General features: G+C 47.2%; 11 non-coding genes across 11 annotated transcripts; all 11 read left to right on the plus strand.

The window, feature by feature from the left end:
- The first annotated feature begins 878 nt into the window (after positions 1-878).
- On the plus strand, positions 879-951 carry Trnar-ucg (transfer RNA arginine (anticodon UCG)). Its single transcript has one exon. It is a non-coding gene; the product is annotated as a tRNA-Arg (tRNA).
- Positions 952-2289: 1338 nt separating this feature from the next.
- Positions 2290-2362, plus strand: Trnar-ucg (transfer RNA arginine (anticodon UCG)). Its single transcript has one exon. It is a non-coding gene; the product is annotated as a tRNA-Arg (tRNA).
- A 1426-nt stretch (positions 2363-3788) lies between these two features.
- Positions 3789-3861, plus strand: Trnar-ucg (transfer RNA arginine (anticodon UCG)). The gene has a single exon. It is a non-coding gene; the product is annotated as a tRNA-Arg (tRNA).
- A 1848-nt stretch (positions 3862-5709) lies between these two features.
- On the plus strand, positions 5710-5782 carry Trnak-cuu (transfer RNA lysine (anticodon CUU)). The gene has a single exon. It is a non-coding gene; the product is annotated as a tRNA-Lys (tRNA).
- Positions 5783-8182: 2400 nt separating this feature from the next.
- Trnar-ucg (transfer RNA arginine (anticodon UCG)) lies at positions 8183-8255 on the plus strand. Its single transcript has one exon. It is a non-coding gene; the product is annotated as a tRNA-Arg (tRNA).
- Positions 8256-10378: 2123 nt separating this feature from the next.
- Positions 10379-10450, plus strand: Trnai-aau (transfer RNA isoleucine (anticodon AAU)). Its single transcript has one exon. It is a non-coding gene; the product is annotated as a tRNA-Ile (tRNA).
- A 494-nt stretch (positions 10451-10944) lies between these two features.
- On the plus strand, positions 10945-11017 carry Trnar-ucg (transfer RNA arginine (anticodon UCG)). The gene has a single exon. It is a non-coding gene; the product is annotated as a tRNA-Arg (tRNA).
- Positions 11018-12445: 1428 nt separating this feature from the next.
- On the plus strand, positions 12446-12518 carry Trnar-ucg (transfer RNA arginine (anticodon UCG)). Its single transcript has one exon. It is a non-coding gene; the product is annotated as a tRNA-Arg (tRNA).
- Positions 12519-12970: 452 nt separating this feature from the next.
- On the plus strand, positions 12971-13043 carry Trnak-cuu (transfer RNA lysine (anticodon CUU)). The gene has a single exon. It is a non-coding gene; the product is annotated as a tRNA-Lys (tRNA).
- Positions 13044-13375: 332 nt separating this feature from the next.
- Trnat-ggu (transfer RNA threonine (anticodon GGU)) lies at positions 13376-13447 on the plus strand. Its single transcript has one exon. It is a non-coding gene; the product is annotated as a tRNA-Thr (tRNA).
- Positions 13448-13941: 494 nt separating this feature from the next.
- Trnar-ucg (transfer RNA arginine (anticodon UCG)) lies at positions 13942-14014 on the plus strand. Its single transcript has one exon. It is a non-coding gene; the product is annotated as a tRNA-Arg (tRNA).
- Positions 14015-14306: the final 292 nt, after the last annotated feature.

Here is a 14306-nt window from a genome sequence, read left to right on the forward strand (position 1 = left end):
GATGTAAATTACCGATTTTCTGATTAACGTGATGTAATGGAAATAGCAACTTTAAAATTTGCCTACGTCTCCATCAGTCGCAAGAAAACTGTATTTGAAGGTGAAGGTGATTTTGTAGACAAGTGTGAAAGTCATGTTCTGAAGTGCAGGTGGTTTTGTTTGGAGAGAACATCGGCTACGTGTCAGATGTGTAGCCAAGCAGTAATGGGTCGCCATAGCTGCAAATATTAGTCGAAAATATGAAGTGTTGTCAGCTGAAGTCTGATGATTCAGAAGACCGTACGGACGAAGTACGCAAAAGTGCCGCTAGGCGGCGTCTGTTTAGCTCAGTGGTAGAGCATTGGTCTAGTAAACCAGGGTTCGTGAGTTCCATCCTCACAGGAGGAAGACGAATCTTCGAAATCAGTTGTGCATCATGGCCGTATAGCAAACAGTATCTGTGGTGAGGAACAATTAGCGACAGGCGTATTATTAAGAATTACTCTCAGATGTGATTAAGGCGAACGGCGCAGATAAAGCATTTGCCAAAGCAGTACGGCATAAGGTGGGACGAGGCAGACTGAATTACATTTTATAGATGTATTTCTCACAAATCTCAGAGCCTCTCGCGGTCGTTGTCGCCGCCGCCGCCGCTTCTGCAGAAGTAGCAAATGGCCATCGTAGAAAATGCGGCGAGGGACACCCTGCCATCGATTCCGAATGCGAAAAATGTGTGGTCTTGTTTTCCTGTCTATGTTTGGTCGGTCTCGTAAGAGGTTGAATGTAACGAATGGGTGGGAAAGAGTAAGGGGCAGCGGCTGTGTGGAACGAAAACACAATTCCTCAGGGGCGTGAACGTTTCGTGATGAGTCGTATATAAGTTGTACTTGGTCGTCAGTGACTGTGTGGCCTCACGGATAAGGCGTCGGACTTCGGATCCGAAGATTGCAGGTTCGAATCCTGTCACGGTCGTGTTTTTCCAGTTCTGAAAACTAGCGAAATGGTCGGCGGAGTGCCCTCCCCGCGAGTTTTGACTGGCACTTGCACATCTAAAACAACGTCGGAAAGTACCTCGTTCGGCTTTTGAGTCACATCAAGTATGTGTGTTAATTTTAACGCCGCTAGCTCTGCAGATTTTCATGCAATTCCTTTACCTCTCAGAAATGATTAAGAAATAAAAGTGAAGTACGTGACGAGTGTGACGTTAGGAAAACATTAGGCAGCATGGAGAGATTCTGTATGGGACCACACAACCCAAACGAGTACAGTGTGATCTGCTACCCAGCAGGTATCCAACGAGGCCGCACGGCTAGCTCAGTGGGTAGAGCATGAGACTCTTATTCACAGGGTCGTGGGTTCGAGCAGTACGCTGGGCGGAACGGAACTTTTTTCCGCTGCAGATGTAAATTACAGATTTTCTGATTAACGTGATGTAATGGAAATAGCAACTTTAAAATTTGCCTACGTCTCCATCAGTCGCAGGAAAACTGTATTTGAAGGTTTAGATGATTTTGTAGACATGTGTGAAAGTCATGTTCTGAAGTGCAGGTGGTTTTGTTTGGAGAGAACATCGGCTACGTGTCAGATGTGTAGCCAAGCAGTAATGGGTCGCCATAGCTGCAAATATTAGTCGAAAATATGAAGTGTTGTCAGCTGAAGTCTGATGATTCAGAAGACCGTACGGACGAAGTACGCAAAAGTGCCGCTAGGCGGCGTCTGTTTAGCTCAGTGGTAGAGCATTGGTCTAGTAAACCAGGGTTCGTGAGTTCCATCCTCACAGGAGGAAGACGAATCTTGGAAATCAGTTGTGCATCGTGGCCGTTTTGCAAACAGTATCTGTGGTGAGGAACAATTAGCGACAGGCGTATTATTAAGAATTACTCTCAGATGTGATTAAGGCGAACGGCGCAGATAAAGCATTTGCCAAAGTAGTACGGCATAAGGTGGGACGAGGCAGTCTGAATTACATTTTATAGATGTATTTCTCACAAATCTCAGAGCCTCTCGCGGTCGTCGTCGTCGTCGTCGTCGTCGTCGTCGTCGTCGTCGTCGTCGCCGCCGCCGCTTCTGCAGAAGTAGCAAATGGCCATCGTAGCAAATGCGGCGAGGGACACCCTGCCATCGATTCCGAATGCGCAAAGTGTGTGGTCTTGTTTTCCTGTCTATGTTTGGTCGCTCTCGTAAGAGGTTGAATGTAACGAATGGGTGGGAAAGAGTAAGGGGCAGCGGCTGTGTGGAACGAAAACACAATTCCTCAGGGGCGTGAACGTTTCGAGATGAGTCGTATATAAGTTGTACTTGGTCCTCAGTGACCGTGTGGCCTAATGGATAAGGCGTCGGACTTCGGATCCGAAGATTGCAGGTTCGAATCCTGTCACGGTCGTGTTTTTCCAGTTCTGAAAAAGAAACATACCGTTTTAATGTAGCAATTGAGCAGTACGAAACCGTCTGAATGTTGCTGTTGACCATTCTGTGCTTGGAGATGGTCTTCAGCCTGAAACACACACAACAAGACCGGTGTTAACTAGCGAAATGGTCGGCAGAGTGCCCTCACCGCGAGTTTTGACTGGCACTTGCACATCTAAAACAACGTCGGGAAGTAACTCGTTCGGCTTTTGAGTCACATCAAGTATGTGTGTTAATTTTGACGCCGCTAGCTCTGCAGATTGTCATGCAATTCCTTTACCTCTCAGAAATGATTATGAAATAAAAGTGAAGTTCGTGACGAGTGTGACGTTAGGAAAACATTAGGCAGCATGGAGAGATTCTGTATGGGACCACACAACCCAAACGAGTACAGTGTGATCTGCTACCCAGCAGGTATCCAACGAGGCAGCACGGCTAGCTCAGTGGGTAGAGCATGAGACTCTTATTCACAGGGTCGTGGGTTCGAGCAGTACGCTGGGCGGAACGGAATTTTTTTCCGCTGCAGATGTAAATTACCGATTTTCTGATTAACGTGATGTAATGGAAATAGCAACTTTAAAATTTGCCTACGTCTCCATCAGTCGCAAGAAAACTGTATTTGAAGGTGAAGGTGATTTTGTAGACAAGTGTGAAAGTCATGTTCTGAAGTGCAGGTGGTTTTGTTTGGAGAGAACATCGGCTACGTGTCAGATGTGTAGCCAAGCAGTAATGGGTCGCCATAGCTGCAAATATTAGTCGAAAATATGAAGTGTTGTCAGCTGAAGTCTGATGATTCAGAAGACCGTACGGACGAAGTACGCAAAAGTGCCGCTAGGCGGCGTCTGTTTAGCTCAGTGGTAGAGCACTGGTCTAGTAAACCAGGAGTCGTGAGTTCCATCCTCACAGGAGGAAGACGAATCTTGGAAATCAGTTGTGCATCATGGCCGTATAGCAAACAGTATCTGTGGTGAGGAACAATTAGCGACAGGCGTATTATTAAGAATTACTCTCAGATGTGATTAAGGCGAACGGCGCAGATAAAGCATTTGCCAAAGCAGTACGGCATAAGGTGGGACGAGGCAGTCTGAATTACATTTTATAGATGTATTTCTCACAAATCTCAGAGCCTCTCGCGGTCGTCGTCGCCGCCGCCGCCGCTTCTGCAGAAGTAGCAAATGGCCATCGTAGAAAATGCGGCGAGGGACACCCTGCCATCGATTCCGAATGCGAAAAATGTGTGGTCTTGTTTTCCTGTCTATGTTTGGTCGGTCTCGTAAGAGGTTGAATGTAACGAATGGGTGGGAAAGAGTAAGGGGCAGCGGCTGTGTGGAACGAAAACACAATTCCTCAGGGGCGTGAACGTTTCGTGATGAGTCGTATATAACTTGTACTTGGTCGTCAGTGACTGTGTGGCCTAATGGATAAGGCGTCGGACTTCGGATCCGAAGATTGCAGGTTCGAATCCTGTCACGGTCGTGTTTTTCCAGTTCTGAAAACTAGCGAAATGGTCGGCAGAGTGCCCTCCCCGCGAGTTTTGACTGGCACTTGCACATCTAAAACAACGTCGGAAAGTACCTCGTTCGGCTTTTGAGTCACATCAAGTATGTGTGTTAATTTTAACGCCGCTAGCTCTGCAGATTTTCATGCAATTCCTTTACCTCTCAGAAATGATTAAGAAATAAAAGTGAAGTACGTGACGAGTGTGACGTTAGGAAAACATTAGGCAGCATGGAGAGATTCTGTATGGGACCACCCAACCCAAACGAGTACAGTGTGATCTGCTACCCAGCAGGTATCCAACGAGGCAGCACGGCTAGCTCAGTGGGTAGAGCATGAGACTCTTATTCACAGGGTCGTGGGTTCGAGCAGTACGCTGGGCGGAACGGAATTTTTTTCCGCTGCAGATGTAAATTACCGATTTTCTGATTAACGTGATGTAATGGAAATAGCAACTTTAAAATTTGCCTACGTCTCCATCAGTCGCAGGAAAACTGTATTTGAAGGTTTAGATGATTTTGTAGACATGTGTGAAAGTCATGTTCTGAAGTGCAGGTGGTTTTGTTTGGAGAGAACATCGGCTACGTGTCAGATGTGTAGCCAAGCAGTAATGGGTCGCCATAGCTGCAAATATTAGTCGAAAATATGAAGTGTTGTCAGCTGAAGTCTGATGATTCAGAAGACCATACGGACGAAGTACGCAAAAGTGCCGCTAGGCGGCGTCTGTTTAGCTCAGTGGTAGAGCATTGGTCTAGTAAACCAGGGTTCGTGAGTTCCATCCTCACAGGAGGAAGACGAATCTTGGAAATCAGTTGTGCATCGTGGCCGTATAGCAAACAGTATCTGTGGTGAGGAACAATTAGCGACAGGCGTATTATTAAGAATTACTCTCAGATGTGATTAAGGCGAACGGCGCAGATAAAGCATTTGCCAAAGCAGTACGGCATTAGGTGGGACGAGACAGTCTGAATTACATTTTATAGATGTATTTCTCACAAATCTCAGAGCCTCTCGCGGTCGTCGTCGTCGTCGTCGGCGTCGTCGTCGTCGTCGCCGCTTCTGCAGAAGTAGCAAATGGCCATCGTAGCAAATGCGGCGAGGGACACCCTGCCATCGATTCCGAATGCGCAAAGTGTGTGGTCTTGTTTTCCTGTCTATGTTTGGTCGCTCTCGTAAGAGGTTGAATGTAACGAATGGGTGGGAAAGAGTAAGGGACAGCGGCTGTGTGGAACGAAAACACATTTCCTCAGGGGCGTGAGCGTTTCGAGATAAGTCGAATATAAGTTGTACTTGATTGTCAGTGACCGTCTGGCCTAATGGATAAGGCGTCGGACTTCGGATCCGAAGATTGCAGTTTCGAATCCTGTCACGGTCGTGTTTTTCCAGTTCTGAAAAAGAAACATACCGTTTTAATGTAGCAATTGAGCAGTACGAAACCGTCTGAATGTTGCTGTTGACCATTCTGTGCATGGAGATGGTCTTGAGCCTGAAACACACACAACAAGACCGGTGTTAACTAGCGAAATGGTCGGCAGAGTGCCCTCACCGCGAGTTTTGCCTGGCACTTGCACATCTAAAACAACGTCGGGAAGTAACTCGTTCGGCTTCTGAGTCACATCAAGTATGTGTGTTAATTTTGACGCCGCTAGCTCTGCAGATTGTCATGCAATTCCTTTACCTCTCAGAAATGATTATGAAATAAAAGTGAAGTTCGTGACGAGTGTGACGTTAGGAAAACATTAGGCAGCATGAAGAGATTCTGTATGGGACCACCCAACCCAAACGAGTACAGTGTGATCTGCTACCCAGCAGGTATCCAACGAGGCAGCACGGCTAGCTCAGTCGGTAGAGCATGAGACTCTTACTCACAGGGTCGTGGGTTCGAGCCCTACGCTGGGCGGAACTGAATTATTTTCTGCTGCAGATGTAATATACCGATTTTCTGATTAACGTGATGTAATGGAAATAGCAACTTTAAAATTTGCCTACTTCTCCATCAGTCGCAAGAAAACTGTATTTGAAGGTGAAGGTGATTTTGTAGACAAGTGTGAAAGTCATGTTCTGAAGTGCAGGTGGTTTTGTTTGGAGAGAACATCGGCTACGTGTCAGATGTGTAGCCAAGCAGTAATGGGTCGCCATAGCTGCAAATATTAGTCGAAAATATGAAGTGTTGTCAGCTGAAGTCTGATGATTCAGAAGACCGTACGGACGAAGTACGCAAAAGTGCCGCTAGGCGGAGTCTGTTTAGCTCAGTTTTAGAGCATTGGTCTAGTAAACCAGGGTTCGTGAGTTCCATCCTCACAGGAGGAAGACGAATCTTGGAAATCAGTTGTGCATCGTGGCCGTATAGCAAACTGTATCTGTGGTGAGGAACAATTAGCGACAGGCGTATTATTAAGAATTACTCTCAGATGTGATTAAGGCGAACGGCGCAGATAAAGCATTTGCCAAAGCAGTACGGCATAAGGTGGGACGAGGCAGTCTGAATTACATTTTATAGATGTATTTCTCACAAATCTCAGAGCCTCTCGCGGTCGTCGTCGCCGCCGCCGCCGCTTCTGCAGAAGTAGCAAATGGCCATCGTAGCAAATGCGGCGAGGGACACCCTGCCATCGATTCCGAATGCGCAAAGTGTGTGGTCTTGTTTTCCTGTCTATGTTTGGTCGCTCTCGTAAGAGGTTGAATGTAACGAATGGGTGGGAAAGAGTAAGGGGCAGCGGCTGTGTGGAACGAAAACACAATTCCTCAGGGGCGTGAGCGTTTCGAGATAAGTCGAATATAAGTTGTACTTGATTGTCAGTGACCGTCTGGCCTAATGGATAAGGCGTCGGACTTCGGATCCGAAGATTGCAGTTTCGAATCCTGTCACGGTCGTGTTTTTCCAGTTCTGAAAAAGAAACATACCGTTTTAATGTAGCAATTGAGCAGTACGAAACCGTCTGAATGTTGCTGTTGACCATTCTGTGCATGGAGATGGTCTTGAGCCTGAAACACACACAACAAGACCGGTGTTAACTAGCGAAATGGTCGGCAGAGTGCCCTCACCGCGAGTTTTGCCTGGCACTTGCACATCTAAAACAACGTCGGGAAGTAACTCGTTCGGCTTCTGAGTCACATCAAGTATGTGTGTTAATTTTGACGCCGCTAGCTCTGCAGATTGTCATGCAATTCCTTTACCTCTCAGAAATGATTATGAAATAAAAGTGAAGTTCGTGACGAGTGTGACGTTAGGAAAACATTAGGCAGCATGAAGAGATTCTGTATGGGACCACCCAACCCAAACGAGTACAGTGTGATCTGCTACCCAGCAGGTATCCAACGAGGCAGCACGGCTAGCTCAGTCGGTAGAGCATGAGACTCTTATTCACAGGGTCGTGGGTTCGAGCGCTACGCTGGGGGGAACTGAATTATTTTCTGCTGCAGATGTAATATACCGATTTTCTGATTAACGTGATGTAATGGAAATAGCAATTTTAAAATTTGCCTACGTCTCCATCAGTCGCAAGGAAACTGTATTTGAATGTGAAGTTGATTTTGTAGACATGTGTGAAAGTCATGTTCTGAAGTGCAGGTGGTTTTGTTTGGAGAGAACATCGGCTACGTGTCAGATGTGTAGCCAAGCAGTAATGGGTCGCCATAGCTGCAAATATTAGTCGAAAATATGAGGTGTTGTCAGCTGAAGTCTGATGATTCAGACGACCGTACGGACGAAGTACGCAAAAGTGCCGCTAGGCGGCGCCTGTTTGGCTCAGTGGTAGAGCATTGGTCTGGTAAACCAGGGGTCATGAGTTCCATCCTCACAGGATGAAGATGAATCTTGGAAATCAGTTGTGCATCGTGGCCGTATAGCAAACAGTATCTGTGGTGAGGAACAATTAGCGACAGGCGTATTATTAAGAATTACTCTCAGATGTGATTAAGGCGAATGGCGCAGATAAAGCATTTGCCAAAGCAGTACGGCATAAGGTGGGACGAGGCAGTCTGAATTACATTTTATAGATGTATTTCTCACAAATCTCAGAGCCTCTCGCGGTCGTCGTCGCCGCCGCCGCCGCTTCTGCAGAAGTAGCAAATGGCCATCGTAGCAAATGCGGCGAGGGACACCCTGCCATCGATTTCGAATGCGAAAAATGTGTGGTGTTGTTTTCCTGTCTATGTTTGGTCGGTCTCGTAAGAGGTTGAATGTAACGAATGGGTGGGAAAGAGTAAGGGGCAGCGGCTGTGTGGAACGAAAACACAATTCCTCAGGGGCGTGAACGTTTCGTGATGAGTCGTATATAAGTTGTACTTGATTGTCAGTGACCGTGTGGCCTAATGGATAAGGCGTCGGACTTCGGATCCGAAGATTGCAGGTTCGAATCCTGTCACGGTCGTGTTCTTCCAGTTCTGAAAACTAGCGAAATGGTCGGCAGAGTGCCCTCCCCGCGAGTTTTGACTGGCACTTGCACATCTAAAACAACGTTGGGAAGTAACTCGTTCGGCTTCTGAGTCACATCAAGTATGTGTGTTAATTTTGACGCCGCTAGCTCTGCAGATTGGCATGCAATTCCTTTACCTCTCAGAAATGATTATGAAATAAAAGTTGGTTGAATGTAACGAATGGGTGGGAAAGAGTAAGGGGCAGCGGCTGTGTGGAACGAAAACACAATTCCTCAGGGGCGTGAGCGTTTCGATATAAGTCGTATATAAGTTGTACTTGATTATCAGTGTCCGTGTGGCCTAATGGACAGTCTGCCTGCGGCAGCGGTGGTGAGCGGACCTCCAGGGCCAGCGCGCTGCGGCAGGAAGTGTTTACGTCAGGCGGTGAGTCGCGTGCTTACAGCGTCTGCTTATTAGTATTCGTTCCGTTCTGTAGGATCTGATATGGAATTATGAATCCGACTAACAGGAAAGATACCTTGAAGTTTACCTTTGATAGGAACTTTTCGAAACCAAATTCGTTTGAAGTTGAAGCATGGTTAGAGGAAACAGCTAAGATTACTTTTGATGACATTGTAGGGATAAATTTCTCTATCGTGACTAGTGTTGTTTATGTGAAATTAACGTCCTCTGAACTGTGTGATAGAATTGTGGAGTCCAGTGGAGGTGTACTGAAGTTTAAACATAGCGATGGTACCGTCAGTGACGTCAGCATTACGCATGCTGGACTGGGCATCCGAACGGCACGTATTTTCGAACTCCCGTTTGAAATATCAGCCGCGCAAATAAATTCTGCCTTAACACCTTACGGGAGGGTCATTAACAATTTTGCGGAGCGTTGGTCCAAATCCCACAAATTTCCGGTGCTTAACGGCGTCAGGCAGGTTAAGATCGATCTACAGAAGCACATACCTTCATATATTTACGTAGGTGGACATCGCGGAATTGTCATATATGATGGGCAGCCAAAAACGTGTGCCGGCTGTGGTGCGCCCGGCCACGTGCGCTCTGACTGTATACAAAGACGCGTGACGCAGATACCTGTCGGTGAAGCCGCTAGCCCCCCTGTGACGACGGCACTGCCACTGACATACGCTGTCGCGGCTTCTGGTCTTCCACCCGCGACCCCGCCTGTAGATACCCCTCGTTTGAATGATGTTTTGGCCGATAACGTCGAAGAACCGAGTGCTGACGCGGCACCGCCGCTACCACACTCAGAGATGGAGGTAACGACGGATGACTCCCCAGTGGTTGATGCCACTGGTACTGAGGATGAAGTAGACGCTGTGTTCCCGGCGGATCAACCCCAGAGTCAACAGTCCACTTCGGATGTTGATGATACTGCGAACCCTAACAGGAAGCCTTCCAAAAAGAAGCGGAGACTTGCACATCAAGGAGCTAATCAGCTCGCCCCACAGCTCCGCGACAAAGCGAAACGAATAAGCAGCCAAATGAGTCAGAACACTTCTGAACCCTCTGAAGTTGGTCTCCCTGCGTCTGGTCGAATGGACATTGATCCTGTAGTGTCTCCCCCTGTGAATCCACGACGGGTGGAAGATAGTGATACCTCGAGTAGAGTCGTTTTGCCGGATACCCACGCTCAAGGAAACGCAGGATCGCTATTGTCAGAGGCCACTCTCACTGGGAATTGGGCACAGGAAATGGAAGTATTGGATGCGAGCAATGATGCGGCTGTCATGCGGACCATTGAGACGGAATCTTCGGCACCCCCCACAGAGCAGCATACACCAACCGTACCGGGAACTACAGGAACTCCGACTGACGCGCTTGGCCTCAATTTCGTTAGCCAACTTTAAAATTTGCCTACGTCTCCATCAGTCGCAGGAAAACTGTATTTGAAGGTTTAGATGATTTTGTAGACATGTGTGAAAGTCATGTTCTGAAGTGCAGGTGGTTTTGTTTGGAGAGAACATCGGCTACGTGTCAGATGTGTAGCCAAGCAGTAATGGGTCGCCATAGCTGCAAATATTAGTCGAAAATATGAAGTGTTGTCAGCTGAAGTCTGATGATTCAGACGACCGTACGGACGAAGTACGCAAAAGTGCCGCTAGGCGGCGCCTGTTTAGCTCAGTGGTAGAGCATTGGTCTAATAAACCAGGGGTCGTGAGTTCCATCCTCACAGGAGGAAGACGAATCTTGGAAATCAGTTGCGCATCGTGGCTGTATAGCAAACAGTATCTGTGATGAGGAACAATTAGCGACAGGCGTATTATTAAGAATTACTCTCAGATGTGATTAAGGCGAATGGCGCAGATAAAGCATTTGCCAAAGCAGTACGGCATAAGGTGGGACAAGGCAGTCTGAATTACATTTTATAGATGTATTTCTCACAAATCTCAGAGCCTCTCGCGGTCGTCGTTGGCGTCGCCGCTGCCGCTTCTGCAGAAGTAGCAAATGGCCATCGTAGCAAATGCGGCGAGGGACACCCTGCCATCGATTCCGAATGCGCAAAGTGTGTGGTCTTGTTTTCCTGTCTATGTTTGGTCGGTCTCGTAAGAGGCTGAATGTAACGAATGGGTGGGAAAGAGTAAGGGGCAGCGGCTGTGTGGAACGAAAACACAATTCCTCAGTGGCGTGAACGTTTCGAGATGAGTCGTATATAAGTTGTACTTGGTCGTCAGTGACCGTGTGGCCTAATGGATAAAGCGTCGGACTTCGGATCCGAAGATTGCAGGTTCGAATCCTGTCACGGTCGTGTTTTTCCAGTTCTGAAAAAGAAACATACCGTTTTAATATAGCAATTGAGCAGTACGAAACCGTCTGAATGTTGCTGTTGACCATTCTGTGCTTGGAGATGGTCTTCAGCCTGAAACACACACAACAAGACCGGTTTTAACTAGCGAAATGGTCGGCAGAGTGCCCTCCCCGCGAGTTTTGACTGGCACTTGCACATATAAAACAACGTCGGAAAGTACCTCGTTCGGCTTTTGAGTCACATCAAGTATGTGTGTTAATTTTAACGCCGCTAGCTCTGCAGATTTTCATGCAATTCCTTTACCTTTCAGAAATGATTATGAAATAAAAGTGAAGTACGTGACGAGTGTGACGTTAGGAAAACATTAGGCAGCATGGAGAGATTCTGTATGGGACCACCCAACCCAAACGAGTACAGTGTGATCTGCTACCCAGCAGGTATCCAACGAGGCAGCACGGCAAGCTCAGTCGGTAGAGTATGAGACTCTTATTCACAGGGTCGTGGGTTCGAGCCCTACGCTGGGCGGAACGGAATTTTTTTCCGCTGCAGATGTAAATTACCGATTTTCTGATTATCGTGATGTAATGGAAATAGCAACTTTAAAATTTGCCTACGTCTCCATCAGTCGCAGGAAAACTGTATTTGAAGGTTTAGATGATTTTGTAGACTTGTGTGAAAGTCATGTTCTGAAGTGCAGGTGGTTTTGTTTGGAGAGAACATCGGCTACGTGTCAGATGTGTAGCCAAGCAGTAATGGGTCGCCATAGCTGCAAATATTAGTCGAAAATATGAAGTGTTGTCAGCTGAAGTCTGATGATTCAGACGACCGTACGGACGAAGTACGCAAAAGTGCCGCTAGGCGGCGCCTGTTTAGCTCAGTGGTAGAGCATTGGTCTAGTAAACCAGGGTTCGTGAGTTCCATCCTCACAGGAGGAAGACGAATCTTGGAAATCAGTTGCGCATCGTGGCCGTATAGCAAACAGTATCTGTGATGAGGAACAATTAGCGACAGGCGTATTATTAAGAATTACTCTCAGATGTGATTAAGGCGAATGGCGCAGATAAAGCATTTGCCAAAGCAGTACGGCATAAGGTGGGACAAGGCAGTCTGAATTACATTTTATAGATGTATTTCTCACAAATCTCAGAGCCTCTCGCGGTCGTCGTTGGCGTCGCCGCTGCCGCTTCTGCAGAAGTAGCAAATGGCCATCGTAGCAAATGCGGCGAGGGACACCCTGCCATCGATTCCGAATGCGCAAAGTGTGTGGTCTTGTTTTCCTGTCTATGTTTGGTCGGTTTCGTAAGAGGTTGAATGTAACGAATGGGTGGGAAAGAGTAAGGGGCAGCGGCTGTGTGGAACGAAAACACAATTCCTCAGGGCGTGAACGTTTCGAGATGAGTCGTATATAAGTTGTACTTGGTCGTCAGTGACCGTGTGGCCTAATGGATAAGGCGTCGGGCTTCGGATCCGAAGATTGCAGGTTCGAATCCTGTCACGGTCGTGTTTTTCCAGTTCTGAAAAAGAAACATACCGTTTTAATATAGCAATTGAGCAGTACGAAACCGTCCGAATGTTGCTGTTGACCATTCTGTGCTTGGAGATGTTCTTCAGCCTGAAACACACACAACAAGACCGGTGTTAACTAGCGAAATGGTCGGCAGAGTGCCCTCACCGCGAGTTTTGACTGGCACTTGCACATCTAAAACCATGTCGGAAAGTACCTCGTTCGGCTTTTGAGTCACATCAAGTATGTGTGTTAATTTTGACGCCGCTAGCTCTGCAGATATTCATGCAATTCCTTTACCTCTCAGAAATGATTATGAAATAAAAGTGAAGTACGTGACGAGTGTGACGTTAGGAAAACATTAGGCAGCATGGAGAGATTCTGTATGGGACCACCCAACCCAAACGAGTACAGTGTGATCTGCTACCCAGCAGGTATCCAACGAGGCAGCACGGCTAGCTCAGTCGGTGGAGCGTGAGACTCTTATTCACAGGGTCGTGGGTTCGAGCCCTACGCTGGGCGGAACGGAATTTTTTTCCGCTGCAGATGTAAATTACCGATTTTCTGATTAACGTGATGTAATAGCAACTTTAAAATTTGCCTACGTCTCCATCAGTCGCAAGAAAACTGTATTTGAAGGTGAAGGTGATTTTGTAGACATGTGTGAAAGTCATGTTCTGAAGTGCAGGTGGTTTTGTTTGGAGAGAACATCGGCTACGTGTCAGATGTGTACCCAAGCAGTAATGGGTCGCCATAGCTGCAAATATTAGTCGAAAATATGAAGTGTTGTCAGCTGAAGTCTGATGATTCAGACGACCGTACGGACGAAGTACGCAAAAGTGCCGCTAGGCGGCGCCTGTTTAGCTCAGTGGTAGAGCATTGGTCTGGTAAACCAGGGGTCGTGAGTTCCATCCTCACAGGAGGAAGGCGAATCTTGGAAATCAGTTGCGCATCGTGGCTGTATAGCAAACAGTATCTGTGATGAGGAACAATTAGCGACAGGCGTATTATTAAGAATTACTCTCAGATGTGATTAAGGCGAATGGCGCAGATAAAGCATTTCCCAAAGCAGTACGGCATAAGGTGGGACGAGGCAGTCTGAATTACATTTTATAGATGTATTTCTCACAAATTTCAGAGCCTCTCGCGGTCGTCGTTGGCGTCGCCGCCGCCGCTTCTGCAGAAGTAGCAAATGGCCATCGTAGCAAATGCGGCAAGGGACACCCTGCCATCAATTCCGAATGCGCAAAGTGTGTGGTCTTGTTTTCCTGTCTATGTTTGGTCGGTCTCGTAAGAGGTTGAATGTAACGAATGGGTGGGAAAGAGTAAGGGGCAGCGGCTGTGTGGAACGAAAACACAATTCCTCAGGGGCGTGAACGTTTCGAGATGAGTCGTATATAAGTTGTACTTGGTCGTCAGTGACCGTGTGGCCTAATGGATAAGGCGTCGGACTTCGGATCCGAAGATTGCAGGTTCGAATCCTGTCACGGTCGTGTTTTTCCAGTTCTGAAAAAGAAACATACCGTTTTAATGTAGCAATTGAGCAGTACGAAACCGTCTGAATGTTGCTGTTGACCATTCTGTGCTTGGAGATGGTCTTCAGCCTGAAACACACACAACAAGACCGGTGTTAACTAGCGAAATGGTCGGCAGAGTGCCCTCCCCGCGAGTTTTGACTGGCACTTGCACATCTAAAACAACGTCGGAAAGTACCTCGTTCGGCTTTTGAGTCACATCAAGTATGTGTGTTAATTTTAACGCCGCTAGCTCTGCAGATTTTCATGC

Source organism: Schistocerca gregaria, chromosome 11 (genome assembly GCF_023897955.1).
Source record: "Schistocerca gregaria isolate iqSchGreg1 chromosome 11, iqSchGreg1.2, whole genome shotgun sequence".
Classification (NCBI taxonomy): Eukaryota; Metazoa; Arthropoda; class Insecta; order Orthoptera; family Acrididae; genus Schistocerca; species Schistocerca gregaria.